Source organism: Balaenoptera borealis, assembly GCF_965194805.1.
Source record: "Balaenoptera borealis genome assembly, chromosome: 4".
Classification (NCBI taxonomy): Eukaryota; Metazoa; Chordata; class Mammalia; order Artiodactyla; family Balaenopteridae; genus Balaenoptera; species Balaenoptera borealis.
Window position 1 is genome coordinate 78,377,667 of NC_138861.1, and position 21,587 is coordinate 78,399,253.

The 21,587-nt window shown below is 40.7% G+C and overlaps 1 protein-coding gene across 1 annotated transcript in view; it reads right to left on the reverse strand.

Annotated features, from left to right (window-relative positions):
* Positions 1-474: 474 nt before the first annotated feature.
* The window catches only part of CWH43 (cell wall biogenesis 43 C-terminal homolog), a gene marked incomplete at its 5' end in the record, with an annotated part of 73,303 nt that continues 52,190 nt past the window's right edge, over positions 475-21,587 (reverse strand). Inside the window, one exon of the mRNA XM_082389852.1 lies at positions 475-21,310. The remainder of the gene's footprint in view (positions 21,311-21,587) is intronic.

Genomic DNA, 21,587 nt, shown 5'->3' on the forward strand with positions numbered 1-21,587 from the left:
GCCAAGTTCATCCATGGTTTCTGCTGACCCTGAGCATACACAGTCTCCAGTTTATACTTATGTTAATAGATGGCTCTGATTTGTCTAGAATTTGGCTGTGGGTAGCCAGTGGGATTGATTTCATTAGGAAGAATCAGCGGCTTTTATTCTGTCTCTGCGTGCTACATGCCAGTGGGACACCTTTAAGATGAAGCACAGTCCAGATCTGAAAGTCTATAGCCGAATGTTAAAGATGGTTTTCACTCTGCGCTTAATATTTGCTAGGGCCCTGTCTAGAGGTGTCGGGAAACTTGAAATCCTCCAAGGTTTTATCAGCCAGGAACAGTCTGCTTTCCCACTGGTCTTTGTATTATTCCTAAATTAAGGGCAATCACTCTTTGGTGCATATCCTTCCCTTCCAGCTCCAGGATCTGAACAATTTCAGCTTCATGCTACATCTCATGCTGCTGCTGCTGCTATTAGTTTTGTTTAAAAAATAAAAAATAAAAAGCTGGTATTTGAGGCTTTGTGAGACTCATGTCCCCTTTTAATAAGCCAAATTCTAATGGCTTGAGCTGCACTCTGTTCTTTGGAGGTTGCTGAATGAGCCAACGTTGGGAATAAGGATCACGGAATTATCTTGCTTTTCGTCACTCTGTCTCAAGATCCAAGGGTTGAGGAACGGCAAGGTCGGTGTGGCTGAGGAGACTTCATATATGTCACGTTAGTTGGTGTCCCTCCTGCTTTTGTTTCACGCCTCTGAACCAGTTTTTGGTATGCAGGAATCAGGAATACATCATCCTATTCTTGAATCTGGACCTTTGGTCTAGAAAAGCAATTTTCAATCTTTTTTTTTTTTTTTGGCCATGATCCTCCTGAAAAATATGTTCCCATGAGCAACTTGTTCCCACAAACTTATTAAGATTAGGAGCGAGGCAATATATACCAGACATTTATATGTATTCACATGGCCCTAACTAGGTCTTCCACTCAAGAAAGCACATCAGAACACAAGGGAGTGAAATTTATGTTAGTATAAAGATAACTGTTAGTCAATTCAACTAATTTTTTAAAAAGCAATACAGCCTACAGAATGGGAGAGAGATTTTTGAATCACACATCTGATAAGAGCTTGGTATCCAGAATATATTTTTAAAAACTCTTATAACTCAACAACAAAAAGGCAATCAACCAAATTGTAAAATGGGCAAAGAATTTGAATAGACGTTTTTCCAAATAAGATATACAAATGACCAACAAGCGAATGAAAAGATGCTCCACATCATTAGTCATTAGGGAAATGCAAATCAAAGCCACCATGATATATCACTTTATATCCACTAGGATGGCTGTAGCAAAAAATAAATAAATACAAACTGTGGGTGATGATGTGGGGAAATTGGAACCCTCATCTTTTTCTGGTGGAGGTGTAAAATGGTACAGCCATTGCAGGAAATAGTTTGGCAGTTCCTCAAAAGTCTAAACATAGAATTATCACGTGAACCAACAATTCCACTCCTACGTATATACCTAAAATAAGCAGGTATACTTGTACACAAACAGCAGCACTATTCACAGTAGCAGAAATGTGGGAACAACAACCCAGATGTCCATGGACAGATGAATGAATAAACAAATTGGGGTATATGCATACAGTGGAATATTCTTAGCCATTAGAAGGAATGAAGTACTGATACCTGCTACCACATGGATGAATCTTGGAAACATTATGCTAAGTGAAAGAAGCCAGACACAAAAAGGCCACATATTGCATGATTCCATTTATGCAAAACATCCAGAATAGGTAAATCTATAGAGACAGAGTAGATCTGCATTTGCCAGGAGCTGGGGAGGGGTGGGGCGGGGGCGGGCGGAGGGATTGGGGAATGACTGCTTAATGGGTACATGGTTTTACTGTTGGGTGATGAAAATGTTTCAGAACTAGAGAGAGGTGGTGGTTGCACAACACTGTGAATGAACTGAATGCCACTGAATCGTTCACTCTAAAATGTTTAATTTAATGTTAATTTCACCTCAATGAAAAGCATAATAAAAGCATTCTAATTTAGGCATTTTATTATTAATAAGAAATAACCTAGTAACAGAGCTCTGTCAAGACACTGTAATCTGACACGCTCTACCATGACAATATCGCTTCTATTTCTCTTTTCTTTACTTCTCAACTAAGTGCTCACCACTGTGTATCACATAAAAATCCACAGATTTTGGTGGGAGGGAGGGAGACGCAAGAGGGAAGAGATATGGGGATACACATGTATGTATAGCTGATTCACTTTGTTATAAAGAAGAAACTAACACACCTTTGTAAAGCAATTATACTCCAATAAAGATGTTAAAAAAGAAAAAATAAAATAGAAAAAATAAAAAGGAGTTGAAAGAGGTTAGCTCTGGGTAACAAAAATGTGTAGTAAATAAATCAAAGGATTATTATTCATTAAAAAATGCATAGAGTTTTAGGTAAGTATGTACTTATACAGTTCATTGTGCTTCCTTTTCTATCAGCTGGCTTATTTTGAAGGGGACATAACTCTTGATTTCTTTAGTTCAATTATCAATCCTATTTAACCAAGTCCCAAAGATACCTATAAGGTCTTATTTCCTTCCACATGTTAACATCTCAAGCCCACTTTATCACCATGCCACTATGCTAGTGTTTCTCAAAAGTGAAATCTGTGGACCACTTGCATCAGAATCACCTAGCCCCAAATCCAGACCTACTTAATCACACTATCTGGGGGGTGACCCCAGGAATCTGCATTTTTATTAAGCACCACTGCCAGATGCTTTTGTGTGTAGATACTTGGACCATTAGTTTTGTTCTTGATTTACCTTTAATAATTAATTTACTAATTCATTCAACCAAACATTTATTGAGTGCCCACGAGGGCACTATGCGAGATACTACAGTGAGAAAAGAAATGGAAACCACAGTTTGCAAAAAAACAAAAAACAGCCTGTATTGTGGTTTGCAAAATAGATTAACTATGCCAGAATATAGTGTGTAACATCAACTATCTAAATTCAAATTATTTTAACACCTGCTCATTTAGACCCATATATCCCAATATAAGACCACAGTAACAATAACTCCACATGGATTTATGTGTTCCAAAGACCACGGACAGTTCTAGCAACTTGCCAGATTTACAAATTTTGTCAATCCCTGACCTAAACTGCCCTATGACTAATTCCAGCCCTCCAAACTCTATAAGTACCCTTCCCTAACTTCCCCCTTTGGAGACCCTACCGAGACTCCAGAAGAGGTTATGTTTTCCTTGCTCTGCAATTGCAGTAGACTCAGCTTGTATAAGCAGTAAGTTTCCCTGGTGCACTTTCTGTGGGACTTCAACAGCAGGTACAGATATAAAAGTTATTTTGCTCTATGAATGATTGTTTATCTACCTTACTGTTATTTTGCATTCTGCTGTATGTGATGCTATTCCTAGAATCTAAGTGTATAATGTTTCTGACATTTTCCTCTTTTTCTTTTTTTAAAATTTATTGAGGTTTGTTTTGTGGCCTAGCATGTGATCTATCCTGGAGAATATTCCATGTGCATTTGTAAAGAATGTGTATTCTACTCTTTGGGGATGGAAAGTTCTGTAGGTATTAAGTCCATCTGATCTAATGTGTCATTTAAGGCCAGTGTTTCTTTATTGATTTTCTGTCTGGATGATCTATCCATTGATGTAAGTGGGGTATTAAAGTCCCCTACTATTATTGTATTACTGCCAGTTTCTCCCTTCATGCCTGTTAATATTTGCTTTATATATTTAGGTGCTTCTGTGTTAGGTGTGTATATGTTTATGAGTGTTACACCCTCTTCTTGGATTGACCCCTTTATCGTTATTGCAGTGCCCTTCTTTGTCTTTTGTTATAGACTTTGTTTTTTTGTTGGTTTTTTTTTTTTAATTTATTTTTGGCTGTGTTGGGTCTTCGTTTCTGTGCGAGGGCTTTCTCTAGTTGCGGCGAGCAGGGGCCACTCTTCATCGCGGTGCGCAGGCCCCTCACTGTAGCGGCCTCTCTTGTTGCGGAGCACAGGCTCCAGACGTGCAGGCTCAGCAATTGTGGCTCACGGGCCTAGCTGCTCCGTGGCATGTGGGATCTTCCCAGACCAGGGCTCGAACCCGTGTCCCCTGCATTGGCAGGCAGACTCCCAACCACTGCGCCACCAGGGAAGCCCTAGACTTTGTTTTAAAATCAATTTCGTCTGATGTGAGTATTGCTACCTCAGCTTTCTTTTAGTTTCTGTTTGCATGGAATATCTTTCCATCCCTTCACTTTCAATCTCTCTGTGTCTTTCACTCTGAAGTGAGTCTCTTGTAGGCCATGTATAGATGAGTCTTGTTTTTTTAACCCACTCAGCCACTCTGTCTTTTGACTGGGGCACTCAGTACATTTACATTTAAAGTGATTATTGATAGGTACATACTTAATGCCATTTTGTTAGTTGTCTTCTGTTTGTTTTTGTGGTTTTGTTCTTTTCTTCTTTTGGTCTCTTCCCTTGTAGCTTGATGATTTTCTTTAGTGTTATGTTTAGGTTCCTCTTTTGCTTTTTGTGTATCTATTGTAGGTTTTTGGTTTATTGTTACCATGAGATAGATAGATGGATAGATAGATAGATAGGTAGATAGGTAGCTAGATAGGTAGGTAGATAGGTAAATTTGTTTTAAGATGATAGTTGTTTAAGACATTCTAAAAGCTCTATATTTTTCATCTACCCCCCACCCCATTTTACATTTTTGATGTCATATTTTACATCTTTTTGTGTCTCTCTTAACTATTTATCGTAGTTAGTTAATTTTACAACTTTTAACCTTTATAGTAGCTTTTTAAGTTGTTGATCCACTGCCTTTACTATAAATTTGCCTTTACCAGTGAGTTTATTTTTCCTTCATATATTTTCTTATTTCTTGTTATGGCCTTTCCTTTTTCACTTAAAGATGGCCCTTTAACATTTTTTATAAGGTCAGTTTAGTGGTGATGGACTCTTTTCTTGTTTGCTGGCCTGGGAAACTCTTTATCTCTCCTTCAGTTCTGAATGATAACCTTGTTGGGTAGAGTATCCTTGGTTGTAGATTTTTTCCTTTCAGCACTTTAAATATATCATGCTACTCCCTTCTGGCCTACAAAAGTTTCTGCTGAAAAAATCTTATGTGAGTTCCCTTGTAAGTGACTCTTTGCCTTTCTCTTGCTGCCTTAAAATTTTCTCTTTAACTTTTGCCATTTTAATTATGATATGTCCTGATGTGGACCTCTTTGGCCTCAATTTGTTTGGGACTCTCTGTGCTTTCTGGACCTGGACATCTGTTTCTTTCCACAGGTTTGGGAATTTTTTAGTCATTATTTAATCAAATACATTTTCTGCCACCCTCTTTCTTTCTTCTCCTCTGAGACTCCTATAATGTGAATGTTAGTATGCTTGATGTTGTCCTAGAGGTCCCTTAAACTATCCTTGTTTTTTTAAATACTTTTTTCTCTTCTGATTGGGTGATTTCCACTATTCTGTGTTATGCATTCTTCTGTATCACCTAGTCTGCTGTTGGTTCCCTCTAGTGCATTTTTCATTTCAGTTATTGTATTCTTCAGCTCTGATTGGTTCTTTTTTATATTTTGTAATTCTTTGTTGAAGTTATCACTGTGTTCCTCCATTTGTCTCTGGAGTTTGTTGAGCATTTTTATGACTGTTGCTTTGAACTCTTTATCAGGTAAATTACTCATTTTCCATTTCATTAGGGTTTTTTCCTGTGGTTTTATCTTGTTCTTTCATTTGAAACGTATTCCTCTGTCTTCTCATTTTGTTTGACTTTCTGTGTTTGTCTCTATGACAAAACAGTTACCTCTCCCAGTCTTAAAGGCATGTCCTTGTGTAGGAACGTCCCTATGCAGATTGCATGTGCCAGTGGCTTTGATGGGAGGGCTGGACCTGAAGTGGGCACAGGACAAGGCTTCTCCTGGGGCATGTTGGGGGTCACCACCTTGGTGGGTGGGGCTGTAGCCAGAGCCTGGTGCTGACAGGGACTTCTCCTGGGGCCCAGTGAGGGCTGCCGCCTTGGCAGGGGGCTGGGGGCCTAGAGCAGGAATCTGGTGCAGGCTGGGTGTGTGCTGGGGTGGTTCTTGGCAGGCCAGATAGAATGCCAGGCATTTTTCAATCTGCTGCCTCTGGGCTGGGACTCAGAGCAAGTAAGTTTGTGTGAGACCATTTCAGAGTGGAGTCACAGATTCCTACAGCCCCTGGCTCCCCAGTCATAGAGCGCCATTGGCTTTCAAAACCTTTAAGGGGGTTGATCATCCTGGTCCCTAGGGCTGGGGTACCCAGTGTGGGGCTTGAACCCCTCATTCCTCAGGAAGGACCCCTGAGTTTGGGATATCCCCTTCTGCTTTTGGGTCACCTGTGGGTTCTGGCTAGATCACTGCCCCTCCTACTGGTTTCAACGTGGTTTTTCCTTTACATCCCTAATTGTAGAAGAGTTGTCCTGCTAGTCTTTAGGTCATTCTCAGAAAGAGAGAGTTTTGGTGTGTCTGTGGGAGGAGGTGAGCCCAGGCTCTTCCTACTCCATCATCTTGATCTGAGCATTTTCCTCTTGAGGCTCATCGACTAAGACACAATCATCGACTGCTTGCTCTATACCTTGGAAACAGTATAGGGGCAGTTACTTCAAGATTCAAGGTGCTGAAGCAACAACTCACAATCCCACAGTCTTAAGCCATTTGAAACCTCCCTGGATCCTGTGGCAACAAGGGCTGTGATTTCTGAAATGGTGCCCGTGTGCCTCTTGATATTGATTTCATCTCCTTCATCCTGTTCAGGATTTGGAGGATATGTTCAGTCAGAAGATTCCACCTTTTCTCAGCCTTGGACATTTTTCTTTCTATTATTTCTTTGATTATTTCTTCCCCTCTAGTTGGTTCTTTCCTCTGCCACCTTCAACACATACTTTCCTCATTATAGTCCAAGACGGCTGCTTTAACTTTCACCTCCCATTCCAGCCACAGAAAGGAGAAGAGGCATGCCCTGCCTTTAAGGACACTGCCTAGAAGTCTCACTAATTCCTCTTATATCCTATTGTCAGAAACTTAGGCCCATGATTATTCGTAGCTGCAAGAGAGGTTGGGAGATGTAGCCATTTTTTCCTCAGTGTCCATGTGCCCAGCTAAAATTTGGAGGTTCTTACAGAGCACAGAGGAAAAGAAATATCAGGAGACAACTAGCAGACCCTGCCACAAGGGCGTGTCTCAGTTGTGATCTGTATCACCAGGAAATCTGTTACTGATAAAGTACTCAAGATTACTAATGACTTATTTCTAAAACAGCAGTAGATTCAAGGTCATTTCTGTATTAACACTTTTTCTCTCTCCCTCATATTTTGATAAGTTTTCTTGAGAGGTACTGTTAAATTCCATAGTAGGGAACTGAGTAAAACACAGTCTTATCAGTGCCTCGGTCTGCTGTGAATTACTGCTGCTAACAGTTGTGGCATGTTTTAGTCTTTCCCAACCTTTGTGGTTTTGTCAAATGTGAATATATTAATGAGAAAGTGTCATGCATTTATCTTAATGGCAATCGTCTTGGCTTTCATGAAGGGAAAAAGGTTAAGAAATATCACACCAAATGAGCTCTAAAGTGCTAATCAGCTCTAAAACCTCTGCGATTCAGGGCACATAAATTCTCCTGTGCGTGGACCACTTGCAATAGAATCACGTGGGAAGCTTGTTAACAATACAGATTCTTAGGCCCGCCTCATACCGATAGAATAAAAATCTCTGGGGATGAGGCCCAGAAATGTGCCAATTGCACAAGCTCTCCAGGTGATTCTTATGAACACAAAAGGTTCGGCACATTTCCCGGGTCTCGTAGAGAAAACCTTTGGCTAATACTTTTCATCATCTCCCACAAGCTAACTCAGCTGTGTCCGGCTGCCAGGCTGAAGCATGCACAGCTTGAGTCAGAGGCTACTTGCTCTAGAGGATAATCAGAAATGGGTTTTACTAGCTGTTCCTCACAACAGCATGATGTTGAACTGCTACGGTCTGCAGCATCACTGACACTGCTATTCTTTGCAGCTTGGAATGTCAATGGAAAATTACATACAACTCTTGGAAAGGGTAACTATGTTGAATAAACTCATTTGCTGCCCTCTCCATCTGTCTGTATTGGCATGGTGTCACAAAGTGTAATATACAAGGTTATAGTCTGTAGACCGTAAGAGATTTTTTTTTTAGCTTCCATACATATACAGATGTGTTTGGGGACTAATAGATCTACCAGAGCAGGCAGAAGAACTTACACTGCTGATGCTGTGGCATCCACAGCTATATGGGAAAAGAGGAACCAAGCATCTGTTTTGTGCTCAAGGTTCACTACATGCTTCTGGTATACACAAGCTTACTTAACTCTCCTCAACAGTCCTGTGAGATAAAACATCTCACTTTATTCTCATTTTCCAGAGTGATTAAGTAACTTGTTTAAATTCACCTAGAAAGTACAATAAGAGGCTAAATGATACCTCCCCCCAATCCCAGGGTTAATTAGCAAAATAGAAAAAAAGGGAAGAGTATGTCCTTGAGTCAGCAGGTTTCCATCACTGCATCATCTTCCTGCATTTTTGTTTGAGCATCCCATCAGTAAAAACGTCTGAGTGCATCTCCCATGTGTATTTATTTATAAACATATACACTAAAAACCAGTTTGCTCTTCAAAGTCTCGTGGTTATCAGAATCACCTAGAGCGCTTGTTCAAGCACAGCCCATGGGGTCCCAACCCCAGAGCAGCAGAGATTCAGTAGCTTTCAGATGGGACCCAAGGATTTGTATTTCTGACAGGCTTCCAGGTGATAGTGATGTTGCCTGTGATGGCCCTCACTTTCAATAGCATTGCTATAAACATAACCCCCAGATCAAGATTTAAAACACTAAAATACTATGGAATAAAATAGTAATTCTAATTAATATTTTTCCTGCACCCCAGGAGCGAAAGATCCCATTTTGGAAACCACTGCACTAAACTGAGCCACAGTAGCTTTCCTTGCCAGAGAGGCAAGCTTGGTGGCACTTCATAAATCACAGAAATTTCCCAAGCCTCAGACATTGTGGATAAAGGATATAATAACGGCACACATCAGATGGGCACAGCTCATGGTCCCACTAATATTCCCAGGTAGTGCTCAAGCACTCTGCCTTTCATTTTCAGCTAACTCTACTCCTATCATCTTTCCTCTGCTTTAATTTTTTTCCCTTTGTGATAACAGCCACCAGTGCTTTTAGGTAATGCAATCTAGCTCTCCTGTTGTTCCTTTTATGGAAATTCTAGCCACTGCAAGTACATGTGGTACTTGATATCCACAAAGCAAAAATGTTCCGAGTGAACGATGCTTTGATTGAACTTTAATTTTGCTGTTACTTTGAAGTCCTGGGCTACGGGTATGCAATATGCTGTTTGGCATGGTTACATTCAGGAGTACTTGGAAGGGAATTTTTCCCTGCTTAGATCTGATGTAGATTTCCAAAGTGCTTTTGTAGATTTCTTTAGTGCTTTTGCTGTCTGGTAAAAAATAGGGCAGGTTTCTTTTCAGTAAATAAAACAAATTCCAGCACTTTGGAAGAGGAGAGACGAGGTATTTGCGAAGACTTGGAGCACAAATTTAAATCTAAAGGATAGGGCTTCCCTGGTGGCACAGTGGTTAAGAGTCTGCCCGCCAATGCAGGGGACACGGGTTCGAGCCCTGGTCCGGGAAGATCCCACATGCCGCGGAGCAACTAAGCCCGTGCGCCACAACTGCTGAGCCTGAGCTCTAGACCCTGCGAGCCCCAACTACGGAAGCCTGTGTGCCACAACTATTGAAGCCCGCGCGCCTAGAGCCTGTGCTCTGCAACAAGAGAAGCCAGCGCACTGCAACAAAGAGTAGCCCCCGCTCTCAGCAACTAGAGAAAACCTGGGTGCAAGCAAAGACACAATGCAGCCAAAAAAAAAAAAAAAAATTTAAATAAAATGAATAAATAAATTTTTTAAAAAATCTAAAGGATACTATAGCAGTAGGCTATAGTAGCCATAGCAATAGGCTGTTATTATAATTATAATTACAAATAAAATATTACATAATTAATAATATAAAATAATATTGGATAATATAACAATAGGCTCTGCTATATAATAAGAAAAAAAGGAGAGGGTTAGTATAGCCATTGCTTCACTGAGAGAGGAAAAGAAGCATCTTTTGACATTTTAAGATAAAGAAAAGTGAAAGCATAGCTTATTAGTAAAGACAAAGTGCCTTCTACCAGAGAGAACCCCAGGATTTCCTGTGACCAAATCTGAGCAATAGAGCAAATGTCATGTACTGGGAGGTGCTTTTCAAAAAAGCCATTTATACTGTACAGGAAAACTGCTGTGAAGCATGCTCTGGCTTTTGTTAAGCGAGGTCTCGATTTAAAGCCAGATTCCAGAGGACTGATTCTTAATGGTCAATGAAATAGCTCATACTTATTTCCTTGTCCCCCAGCTATTTGTTTCCTGACTAATTTCCCACCCACATTAATCTTAAATAAATGGTGCTTCTTGCATGGGTGAAGCCCCTTGCTTGCTGAGAACTGAAGGTAATGGAACCAGCAGCCAATGCTAAGGGCAGCATCTGGAGCTACTAAATAGAATTATCCCGACCCCCATTTCTTACAGAAAAACTTCCACCTTTTCCCTCTTGCCCTTACCTCATTCCTGCCTCAGGAAGAAAACAGGTCAAATGGGAAAAAAGAGCCACTGGGCACATGTACCATCAGAAACACAGACACTTAAGGGCTTGTCTGGGCCCTCAAATGCCCTGAATTCCCCCAATAAATTTTAAAAGCTAAGAAGCCAGATGAAGAAGGAGGGGGGAGGGGGAGGGGGAAGGGGGGGAAGAGGAGGAGGAGAAGAAGCACTGTTGCATATTATGTTCTTTAGAAAATATTTATTTGAGCCCAGCAAGGTCTCCAGCAGTATAGGTATACTGGCCTTGGAATCAGCAGTCCTGGGCAGGGTCTCACCTTCCCCACCTACTAGATATGCCCTTCTGGGCAAGTCAACTCAATCAGCCTGAGTATTAGTTTCCTCATCTAGAAAATGCAAAGAACACCTCCTGAAATCTAGCTGTGGCAGATTAAAGACGGTCACATACGTTTCGATACCTGTCCTATTGAGAGGTGGGGACCTGGTCCTGTCCTTGAATTGAGCAACTACTTTGATGGATAGGATATGGCAGAAGTGACTGTTCCATCTGAGCCTACGTCTTAGTCTTCTGGAAGCTTCCATATTCTACCTCCTGGAATACTCACTTGGGAGCCCTGAGCCACCATATATAAAGTCTAATTACCCAACAGCATAGAGAAGACAGCTAAGGGACTCAGTTGAGTCCTCTCCAGCCTTCCTCATCAAGACACAGTCACATGGGTAAAGCCAGCTAGGACCCTCTGGTCCAGCCCCGCCACCATCCACATGCCAGCAAGTGACCCAGGCAATGCCAAATGGAACAGAAGGATTGCCCCGCCGAGTGCTGCCCAAATTTCTAACCCACTGTAAAAAATTAATAAACAAACCTCAATTAAATAAAGTCAGGAGACCAGAAGGGAGAGCTGTCACACCCCATGATGATAGCAGAGCCCCAAAGAAAGAAGAAAGACTCCTCTTCTTTCCTGGCAAGGACTCAGCCTTGGACTCTTTGTTTACTGTAGCCCTCCCAAGTTCCTTTTCTCTTCTATACAAGTGGTCTCCTTCCCGTGCCTTATTGGGACTTGCACGTGGCTTGTCGTGGCCACAGACACCAAATTGCAATCCTCTGCTAATCCAGAATAAACCCATCTTTGCTGGAGAAATATCTGGCAGTCTATTTGTTTTAGGTCAACACCACAAAATCATGAGACATGTTTACTACACAATAATAGATAATTAGGACATCAGCTAAAAAAGATGACTATGATGATCAAAAAGAAACTGTAAATGCAAAAGGACTTGCAGACTACAAAGCAACGTTTTGTCAATATTAAAGAACAGATAGTCTCTGAACACAGGTGTTTACAATGATTAATTTTTGTGACATTTGCCATTACTGTTTAGGGATGCAAAGTCACGTGCCATCGGGAATCTGTGGTAGAAATGAACAGAAATACATTCAACTTCTAGTTCTTTACTGTGATGGGCTCCAGGGCTTTGTGAGTAAGGGATATTAATGTTATCTCCAGCTGGGAAAGAATATGCCATCAGGTTTTAAGTTATTTATTTCATTAAGGAATTTGGGGAAATTATTTCTTTTCCTATGACTCTATTCACCTGAGAGTATCTTGAAGCAGTAATCTCAGTTAACCAGAATATTCAAAGAACATGGTACTCTAATTACCTGAAAATTTCATCAGTGCTTCTTGTTGATCTTTCTAAAATGCTATAATAACTTTGTTTAAGTATGTTGTTTGGGAAATCCAAACTCTTGAAAAAATTGTGAAAAGTTAATTTATTAAAAAGTTAGTTTATAAGTTGAGTGTTTGAAACTTAGAATGCTATAAATGATAGGATTCCAAGACTCAGAGCCAACAGAATTCCAAATGTGCTACAATACTGCATAATTATACATTTTAAGGTTTAAAAAAATTCCTACAACAATTCCATGCTGTGAACTTTTTTTTTTAAGCCTCAGAAGATATACTCAACCTGATCAAACCCTTTTCAGTCAGATCTAGGGAGCCCCCCAGGACATCAGAGCCCAGTAGGATGGCAGTCTTACAGGGCAGAGGCTGCGTCCCTGTTCTCTGTGTGTGTCCAGGGCTCAGCACAGTTCTTAGTCCTCAACTGCTTGCTGTCATCCCCGAAGCAGCACAACACAGTGACTAAGACGTGCTTCAAGTCAGAAGAGACCTGGCTTTGATTCTGCCCTGCTTCTTGCTAGTGGCAACGGTAGGCAAAGCTCAGCATCTCTGAGCCTCAGTTCTTCAACAATAAAATGAGAATCAAGAGTGCCTACCACATGGAGCTCCTGCAAAAATTCAGTGGAACATTTTATGTAAAGACATGGTATCATGCCTGATGCACAGTTAGGGCTCAAAACGTGGCAGCAATCGTTATTACTGTTACGGAACCCAGACTTATTCCATGTGTGGCTCCCAGAGAATCTACTGCCCAATTCGGCAGTTCTGGGGTGTGCAGGGGGGGAGGAGGATGTACAAAGAGAATTTGTGACAATTTATATTTCTTCTTACCCCCAAAATATTGGAGATAAATTAAGCTTTACTTATATTTAACATATGGATTAATAGTAGTACATGTATGTCAGTTATAAGTAAATATATTGACAGTGCATGCTCATTTTTTTTTTTTTTTTTTTTACTGTTAGGGCTGCGTACATCAAAACATTTGGAGAGCATTGACCTAATTCTTCAAATAAGTCACTGGATCTGAAGCGGGGCAGAGGTGGACATTTGCCTCAAAGAAGGAGCCCAGCTGTGAGCAGAGGAAGCTGAATGTCCTTGGTGACAAGAAAGATCTTGAGTCTCTATCCTCCAGCCTCCAGCGAAGACAAGGGCCTGCCTCCTTAGGAAGGGAATGACCTTGGAGGAGTAGAAGAGGGAGGGAGAGGAAGAGAGGAAGGGAAGAACTCTAACAGCCAACCAGCCAGCCAGGCAAAGCATCAGTGACAAAGTTAGCCAGCGAGTGGGCTTGGGGTCCCTTTGGTCCGAGCATCTCACAAAATGGGAAGAAGCAGAGTTTCCACGGAGCTGCTGACAGCAGGGTCAACAAAGTGAAGGGAAGAAATGAGGTCAAAAAGGTGGTTCGGAAAGCAATCTCCTCCACCGGAGATACGGGCCCTATACTGGTGCCCTGGGGAAGGGGGAAAGGAAGGAGAAGAAGTAGAGGGTCAGCGTCTGTCCCTATAGGGTGGTGAGTGAGTCCAGGGCTGGGGCACCATCTGTGATTAGAGATGTGTGTAAGACAGACAGACATAACTCAATTTGGAGCATCAGTTTTTATGGTGTAGAAGCATGACTGTATCAGATCCTCATGATATACCCTGGAAATGTTTTCCACCCACCCACCCCACCAAATTTTATGAGGCAATACTGTAGGGAATGTAGAATTCTGGACCAGGGAGTCAAGAAAACTGTGTTCTTGTTTCAGCTTTTCTGTTATTCAGCTACATCCTTGTGTAGGCACCTAGCTTCTGAATTCATTTTGTCGTCTGCAAAACAAGAGAGCTCATTTACATGATCTCTAGGTTCCCTTCCAGCCCTGTGATTATGAATTTCAGGATTCTGAAAGGGGCATATTCTCCGAGGAATTGCCTCTTATGCCTACACATTGAGTGCAGAGAAAAGCTATAGTTTATTAAGGGTGTCTGGTTATTTGCATTATCAATCAATGCTTGACTAGGTGGTTCCCATTCTAGAGTCTTCTTTAATGTCTTTACTCTGAAATTACTTGACTATGTTTCTGCTCCTATTAGCTGCTCGCATAACAAAGGCAGCTCACGGCATTAACTCAGAGCTTCTTGGTACGGATTAAAGTGATCTAACTAAGAGAGAAAGAGGGAGAGAGATTGTATTATTAGCTCATAAGAAGCTATGGCTAAAATAATCAGATGCTTCCCAAATACTCTGAAATCAAAATAACTACTGACCCAACTGTATAAAATAAGATAAATTCACCACTCCACAATACAGCAGATCAGCACTCTCCTTTTTTCTTGTCTCTTCCATTGTCCCCAGAATCCATCTGATCATTTTTAAAGTGTACTAGTATTCAAAAAAACAAATGAGAAATGAATGGACATCAAGAGGACACATCTCTGAATTGCCAGATTCCACTAAGTAGAAAATTGGTTGGAGAGCAAGCAGGGAAGAAAGGAGAGCCTGGTCTCCAGAATGGAGGAGACATTGGCTGTTAAGAATATGTCCACTTTAAAGTACGGGAAGAGATTTGGATGTTTCCATTTCCCCCATGGAACTCTGCCTTCTTCAATCTACAGACCACCCCCACCCCAGGTTGAGACTCACTGGATTATCAGATCTGTTCTCTTGGTCAGTTCATGATGCTATAACAAATTACCATGGACTGAATGGCTTAAACAACAAACGTTTCTCACAGTTCTGGAGACTGGGAAGTACAAGATGAAGGTGCCAGCAGATCCAGTGTCTGGCGAGAGCCCTCTTCCTGATTTGCAGATGGCCTTTTTCTCCTTGTATCCTCGCATGGTGGAGGGCAGAGAGAAAGAAAGCTCTTTTGTCTCTTCTTATAAGGGCACTAATCCCATTCATGAGGGCTCCACCTGCATGACCTAATTAGCTCTTAAAGACTCCACCTCCTAATACCATTACATCGGGGGTTAGGATTTCAACATATGAATTTGGGGGAGACAAAAACATTCAATCCATAATACCTGTCCCACTAAGGGTGTATTCAAGAAACAAGTGTATTCTCATCTTAAATTTAAAAGGAATCTGGGGGCGGGGGGAAGCATATTTGATATCTTGCTTGCTAGCTCAGTTTTTAAAAGAAAAAAAAAAAATCTAAGTGGAAAACTGCCAGAAATGTTAGAAAATGTTTATAAAGATACGTTTTGAGAGTTTCTGTTATTGCAAAAAAACAAATTAAAAAAAAAAAAGAAACTTTTATATAGTGTTTTACTCTGCTAGGCAGCAGTGCAAACATAAGGAATCTGCAAACCTTACTTCTCTACAAAGTAAGCTGGAATTGAAGAGGAATTAGGTCTATAGATTTCCTTAGAAACCTTAAAAGGAGAGATAAGAACATACTGTATTTTGCTGGTTTGACAGATTATACCAGTTTACCAATCATTTCAAGTGCAGCCACATTATCAAAGTCTCCAAAGCAGTCTCCTTAATTCCCAGGATGGCAACCTTCCCTCCTAGCAATTTACAGCAGGCTGATATCAGCCTCCTACTCCAAGGCGAGTCTTCTCAGAAGGGCCCAGCAATCAGAGAAACTGTGGTCAGCCACACCCTCACCCCACCCAAAACATCAGGGCCTTTATTTTACCCCAGGATTCGGCAACAGCAAGCATCTGCAAGGCTGGGCTGGTTAGAGGTGGTCTGAGTTCCTGGACTTGCATTGGAATAATCATCATCAGGTTAAAGGGGATTACATAATACCAGGGCTCTGTGAACTTTGTTAAAACTAGTGAAAGGTGTATACTTTGACTTGAACAAAGCACACTACTGTATGAAGGTATAAAGGGATTATTAAATATGTGTTTATTTATATGGAGAACAAGGATAGTGTCTTTGCAAATATTAAACAGATGCCTTTGAATTTTCCCCTTACCCCTATTCCTTGGGACCTATTCCCTAGCCCTGTTCGACCTGTGGACCTGAGTGTCTTCTGACCTATCCTCCAATTCTTCAGCTATTTGTCTATTCTGATGTTAAAGCAGTTCACTGAATTCTTAATTTCAATTATGGTATTTTTGAGAGTTCTAGAATTTTTCTTTTTTTTTTTTCAAATCTGCTGTGTCACTTTGTATAGTTTTACAAAAGAGTAATTTTCCTGCTGGAATGTTCAAGTTTGGCTTTTAGGCCCTTGAACACAGCAAGCATAGTTGTTTTATAGTCTATATCTGATAAATCCCATACCTAAAGCCTCAGTCAGTCTGTTTCCCTTGTTATTTCTGCTGATTGTGGTTTATGGGTGTCTTATCTCCTTGTGTGCTCTGTCATCTTTGTTTGTGGACTGGACATTGTATATGAAAGAATTATTTACAAAAATGATTTGAGATCTATTATCTTCCTCATAAGAGGATTGTTAATTGTATTTTATTTTATGTTATTTACTTATTTGGCCAGGAGTCTAGGGGCACGAGCCATCCAGAATCACCTTCATTTCAGTTCAGGGCTTGAGATTTTGGGGACAGCTAAAATCAGGGCTTCTCAAACTTTAATGTCCACACATACCACCTATGGATCTCGTTAAAGTGAAAATTCTGATTTAGTCGAATTGGGGCAAGCCTTGAGACTACACAATTTAAAAAGAAAACCCAGGTGATGTCAGCATGATGGTTAATTTTAAGTGTTGACTGGCCACAGGGTACCCAGATTACATAATTTCTGGATGTGCCTATGAGGGTTTTCTGGATGAGATAAGCATTTGAATCCGTGGACTCAGTAAAGTAGATGGCCCTCCCCAGTGTGGGTGGTCATCATACAATCCGTTGAGGGCCTAAATAGAACAAAAAGTGGAGGAAGGAGGAACTCACCATTTTTTTTCCTGCTTGATTGCTTGAGCTGGGACATTGACCTTTTCCTGCTCTCAGCACTCCCGGTTCTCGGGCCTTCAGACCCAGTCTGGAATCTACACCATTGGCTTCCCTGGTTCAGGCCTTGGGACTTGGACTGAATTACACCACCAACTTTGCTGGGTCTCCAGCTTACAGACAGCAGATTGCAAGACTTCTCAGCCTCCGTAATTGCATGAGTCAATTTCATATAATACATGTCTTCCTATATACGTATATCCTATTGGTTCTGTTTCTCTGGAGAAGCCAGACTAATCCAGTGCCGATGGTCCATGGGCCACACTTTAAGGAACAGGACTTAGATGATTTGAAGCAGGCTTGCAGTTCTTTTCAATGCTAGTTCTTTCCAGTTCATCCTAATGTGTGTGTTTTCCACTTGATTTATGCTTCCAGTAATTCTAAAAGTTTACCTGTAGATTCTGATGGGTTTTTCTCACAAAAACAATCATGTAGTCTGAAATAATGACAATTTTATTTTTCTTTTTAAATTCTTATACCCTTTATTTGTCTTTCTAGCCTTATTGCACTGGCTAGGACCTCTGGTATCAAAAACAGTGATCATAGCAGGCATTCATGCCTCATGCCCCATCTCAAAAAGACAGCATTCAATAATTCACTGTTGTTCTGGTCACTGTAAGATTTTGTACATACACTTCATTGGATCAAGAAACTTTTCTTCTATTTCTAGTTTGCTAAGACTTTTTTTTTTAAATAATAAATGGGTATTTAAGTTTATCAAATGCTTTTTTGTATATATCTTTACATTTATACATTGTTGTGGTACTTCTGGTTTTACATTCTGAATTACATTGGTTTATTTTCAAGTGTTAAACTAACCTTGAATTCCTGGAATAAACCTAACTTGTCATAATATATTATCTTTCTATACAATGCTGGATTTGATTTACCAATATTTTGCTTAGGAATTTTATATCTATGTACATGATCAAGATTGGCCTATGATTTTCCATTTAACATTCTTTTCAGTTTTGATATCATATCAAGCCTGTCTCTACAGAGAAACAGAACCAATAGGAGATGGATATATATATACACATGTGGATATATATGGATACAGAGATATATATGTACATATATATTCATCTCCTATTGGTTCTATATATACAGCCTATAGATATATAGATGTATATATATCCATATATGTGTGTGCATATATATCTATATATAGATACATATCTCCTATTGGTTCTATTTCTCTTGATGTCATATTTTCATTAATATTTAGTTCAAAATATTTTCTAATTTTTATGTTGATCTCTTCTTTGACTCATGGACTACTTAGAAATTTATTATCCAATTTCCAATATTTAGGGATTTCTCATTATCTTTTTGTTATTTAAGCTTAGTTTCATTGTCATTAGAGAATATACTCTGTATTAATTCAATAATTGACATTTGTTAAATTTTGCTTTTTGCTCCAGCATATGGTCAGTTTTGGTAAATGTCCCATGTACACTTGAATGAGTAATTTGAAGTTACTTGGGACACTCATTGTTCTATACATGTCAGTTAGGTTAAGTTCATTGTGTTGTTTAAACTTTCTGCTTGCTCTGTCATTTACTGAGAGAGGTGTATTGAAATCTCCACCTCAGATAAGCCATGTGAGATGGAAAGTAAGGTCCTGAGCGCTTGATGAACAAGCGAGAGACTGAGAAAAAGAGCTAGTATCCACTTTGCATTAGAAATGAACAGAAATTTGGGGGAGCTGTGGGAACCAGAGAAGATGAGAGGGAGATTCCTAAACTTCATGATGTGGAAGAGACAAAAGATTTGTAAAACAAGGGAATATCTAATTCTACTTGAAGAGGTTTTGAGTTTTTATAATTTAAACCCTTCTGTCTTTCTAAATCTTATGCTATCACTAAAACACATGGTGAGAGTAGCTTTGCTTTACTTGGTTTGTTTTGAGGAACTCAAGGAAAGAACAGAGACCTCTGTTGGCTTGGCACAGTCAGAAGCAGCCCTTGCCTCTGTGTATTTGCCTCCCCAGAACTTTGGGAAATTCTGAGCACCTGCTGAGTGCCAGGCACTGCTAGGTGCATTAAGTGCATCCTCTCCTTGTACTGCAGCATAATCAAAGTGTTAGAAATGCAAGCGCAAGACCATCTATGAACTGAACTATGACAGTGGAAGGAGATCTGTGTGAGAGGTGACCACAAAAATGTCACTTGCCCCTTAACTTCCCACAACTGACAGAAGTTTGGGAGAGGACACTGTCTTCTGGAGGGAGTGGCATGGGGGTTCTGTCCATCTTATCCAGAGCTAAAAGGTAAAGTGACCCCAGTTGTCATCTGGATTACATGACCTTGCAGTATTGTTGTTAGGAGATAATGTTGGTAAAGCACTTGGCTCAATAGAGAGTCAAGAGTCAATAGTTACCATTCAAGATGTCTCTGCATCTTTTTGTTTCCCAAACTTGGTGATGAGGATCCAGAGAAAAGGGCAGTGTCTTTTTCACTTAAGTGATACCTCCTATCACCATCACATGCCCAGTGCTGTACTATGGATATAATAGATGCTAAGTAAATATGTTTGTTGTTGCCAGGTTCCCAGAGTTCCCTAAATGTGAATAGTTTCAAGGGCTGTGTTAGTTATCTACTGATGCAGAGCAAATTACCCAAATACAGATGGTCCCCGACTTACCATGGCTCCACTAAGGATTTTTTGACTTTACGATGATTTGAAAGCAATATGCATTCAGTAGAAACCACACTTGGAATTTTGGATTTTGATCTTTTCCCGGGCTAGTGATATGCAGTACAAATAGTCTCTCGTGATGCTGGGCAGGGCAGTGAACCGCAGCTCCCAGTCAACCACAAGATCACAGGGTAACCCACACTTACAACCACTCTGTACCCAGATGACCATTCTGTTTTTCACTTTCAGTACAGTATTCAGTAAATTACATGAGATTTTCAGCACTTTTTATAAAATAGGCTTTGTGTTAGATGATTTTGCACAACCGTAGCTAATGTAAGTGTTCTGAGCACTTTTAAGGTAGGTTGGCTAGGCTAAGCTATGATGTTTGGTAGGTTAGATGCATTAAACGCATTTTCAACTTACAATATTTTCAATTTACATGGGTTTTTCAGGACATAACTCCATCATAAGTTGAGGAAGATCTGAACACAGATGGCTTAAAACAACAGTTATTATCTGTTAAGGATTTAGGAGCAGCTAAGCCAGGTGGTTGGACTTGGGTCTCTCATGAGTGGCAGTCAAGATGTGAGCTAGGGCTGAAGTACAATCTGAAGCTTGGCTGAGGCTGGAGGTTCCGCATCTAAGGTAGCTCACACCCATGGCTGTTGGCAAGAGGCCTCAGTCCCTCCCCACCTTTCCACAGGGTGGCTCATGATGTGGCACCTGGCTTCTCTCAGATCCAAGAGGATGAGACTGAGGCAGAAGAAGCCACAATCTTTTAAAACCCAAGCTTAGAAGTCACATGCCCCCTCTTTCACATTATTCTCTTCATCAAAAGTGAGTCACTAAGTCTAGCCCACACTCAGAAAGAGACCAGTCAGGCCCCACCTTTTGAAGGAAGTGCCAAATCACTTGTGGACATATTTAAAACCACCACAGTATGACATCGTGTTTTGCATATGGTGATGTGCTCAACACGTTTTTATTAAATAGATCCCAGGAACCTCCTTAGATGGTGACATAAAACCTTTGGAAATTCTCTTAGAATTTTTATCTCTGCCCCAAGAGATCAAACAACATTCAGGGCCCTTCTAGCTCCAAGATGTAATGTGTGCCCCCCTGAACAACATTCAAACCACTATTCCTCACGGAGATAATGCTTTTGGGCTGAATTCTCCCCATCACTTACCTGCTTGGCTCTAGGGAAGAAAATTCTCTCTGTGGGACCCCTCTGTGTGCCGAGGTATGTTCCCTGACAGCTGGTGGCCTGACTGACTGGAGACATCAACAGAGCGTGTCCTGTACAGCCAGGGAGTGATGCAAACCCGGAGAAGAGACACGACGCTATCATAGCTCAGGGAAGGATGGCAATGGGCGTGCTGCAGCTGCTGAGTCAACAACAGTTATATGTACACATTATTCTTCTAACAATTAGACTTAATCTTTAAACATTTTTTTTCCCTGCTTTGTTCCAAGAGGGATGTAAGGCTGCTTGATTTCTGTAAGTAATCCTTCCAGCTAGTCAAAAAATCCATTTCCTATTTTTAAGCATTAAAAAGGTAAGACAGGGCTTCCCTGGTGGCGCAGTGGTTGAGAATCTGCCTGCTAATGCAGGGAGCACGGGTTCGAGCCCTGGTCTGGGAGGATCCCACATGCCGCGGA